Genomic DNA, 2,757 nt, shown 5'->3' with positions numbered 1-2,757 from the left:
AAAGGAATAGTTAAAATAATTTCGGTACCTCAATCCTCGTGGAGACGATCTCTACTTACTCTTTATTACTTGGTACGATCGGTGCACTTGTCGATTTTACTTATTCTAATAGGGCTTAACTAATCAGTAATGTATTGCAGGGTTATATTAATCTTTATTATTATAAAATTTTAATCTTATAACCTCAAAACGACGTGGTTTTGAGTTCACTGTAAATAACTTTATATCCAGTGATTGAAGAAATACTTTTATATATATATATATATATATATATATATATATATATATATATATATATATATATATATATATAAGTAGCAGAAATACAGGCAGTGATAGAAAAAAAATAAATTTTTTTGCCTAAAACTGTAGCAGAACTCCATCTTGAATCCAAGGAACAGTTCAGAATCCCCCTTGTCTTTTTCCAAGGCACAGAAACCAAATCACTTTTCAAAAGCACCATGCCTACCTTAGACTGCTTAATCTCGTGTTAATGTTTGGTTTTCATTTTAAAAGGCTTTTTAGCAGTTAGTTCTGTTTGTTAAGAATGAGGCACTGGCACTTGTCATACCTCATATATATGTAGAACATCAATATTTTTTTTGGATACATAACATCAAAATAATTTAACATGAAAGAATAATCAAAATGCATTTGTCATGAATTTTGAATATAAAGATTGCCATATGTGATTTGTTTTTTCAGGGCTCTATTATCATCTACATCCAAAGAGATAGATAGAAAAGAAGAACAGTTTGTAATTTATAATTCGTTAGCCTGTTATTATGATGTCGAGGCCAATAATATTTCTCGTTTGTATAGATGTAATTATTTTTAACATAATAAAAGCCAAATAAGTTTAATGTTTCTTTTGGAAATAAAATTATTTTTAGTGAACTCAAAGGCCAAAACGACATCGTTTTAGCGTTAAAAGATTAAAAAATTAAAATGATAAAAACCAAAATAATTATGTAATAAATTAGAATTACAAAAATATTTTTTCCTCAATCTCAAAATGATGTTATTTTGGGCTAGTTATCTTCAATGACTGGAAATATATTAAATCCAAGTTTGATTCACATAAACTGAAAAATAATAATAACAAAAATTGGTTTGGCAATCATATGTCAAAAACAATATAAAACATCGTTACAATTTTATTTTATTTTTATAAAATCAATCATTATGTAAAAAAAATTTTAAATTTGAATGCCTTGCTACACTAAAATGGAATTTAAAAAATGAAAATAGGGGAGAGTGAAAAACTAATTTTCAATGAAATTATAAACTCTAAGAAGATGATACTCAATATTTGTAACTACTTAAGAGGAAAGTTTCACAGAATTGTTTCTAAATGAACCTTCAATAGATGAAAGCTTCAAAGGATGGACACTGATTATAATAATATATGGTTTCTACACCACTTAATTTCATAAAATGTGTAATTTTCAAAATATTTTCTTTGCCCCTACAAACTAACAAAGTGGAAAGGTTCTACAGCTACAACAGTTAATTATTTCTATTTTTCAGAGTAAAGGTGAATGTCATAATTGCAATTCTTAACAAATGAATAACGATTAAAGGCCAACATTACATTTTTGTAGGGTCGTCTAAGCCCAATTGGGGACTAGATCTCTCATAATGATCCATTTCTTTAATTCAACCTAGATGGTTTGTTTTATAGTTGGACTTTAGGCCCATTAATAGATTTCTTCTATTGACATTCTTTTTCTCCTTTTGGTAGTTTACTTTTCAACAATTTTTATTTTTATTTTTGTAAGTGCTTTAGAGACAATTTTATTTTAGGAGATTTTTTTTTCCCAAAAAGAGATAGATATTTTATCGGGCTTTTTTGACTGATACAATGCGGAATCAGCAACATATTATTCGTTTAATTTATTTTACAATTATTTAACAAATTAATATAAATATATATTTTGACATGCAAAAGTCGACATATCTGTCACTGTTGTGTTCCACAAAATGTGGATGGAGGTAGGGACGTGCATGGGTCGAACCGAATCGGTTTTTTTAAAAAATTGAACCGAATTAGTTTAAATAATTCGGTTCGGTTCGGTTCAAAACTGGTTCGGTTCGGTGGGAAACGGTTCGGTTCGGAACCGGTTCGGGTCGACCCTCTTTTGAAAAGAAAAAAAATTAAAAAATTAAAAAAATAAAGTTATAAAAATTAATTTGGTTCGGTTTGAAAACTATTCGGTTCGGAAACGGTTCGGTTCGGTTTGATTCAAAATGGTTCGGTTCTTAAACTGATTCTTGAAAATCGGTTATTTTAAGGGGCGGTTCGGTTCATGGTTCGGTTCAGTTTTTTGATTATTTTGCACACCCCTAGATAGAGGGATGCGTAATATCACAATGCATGTTATGCAGTGAGTTGACTTTTTAACAAGTCATTTATAAGAGTGATTGCGCATCACCCTCTATACGCATTTCACTTACATTATATTGGTAAATAATTTGTAAAAAAAGTAAACTAATTAAATATTTTGGTTTTGCATTTTATAGTCAAAAATACAATTTTATCTTCACAAATCTTATTGAGTATCATTTAGTATTATCCTACTTTTTCTCTTTAATTTATGTCCTACTTTTTCTCTTATTCCAACAACAGATTTGGAATTTCAAGCTATACACAAAAATTTCTATGCAGGCACTATTTACTAGGGGGTAAATGGTTGGATTGGGTTAGGCTTTAGATTGAATAGATCAAGCTTATGTAAAATACTTTAAGCTTGACCT

Source organism: Gastrolobium bilobum, unplaced genomic scaffold (assembly GCF_033153095.1).
Source record: "Gastrolobium bilobum isolate Gb01-03AN ecotype WA unplaced genomic scaffold, APGP_CSIRO_Gbil_v1 utg29299, whole genome shotgun sequence".
Lineage (NCBI taxonomy): Eukaryota > Viridiplantae > Streptophyta > Magnoliopsida > Fabales > Fabaceae > Gastrolobium > Gastrolobium bilobum.
The sequence above is the reverse complement of the archived record's forward strand: the minus strand, read 5'-3'. Positions refer to the sequence as shown.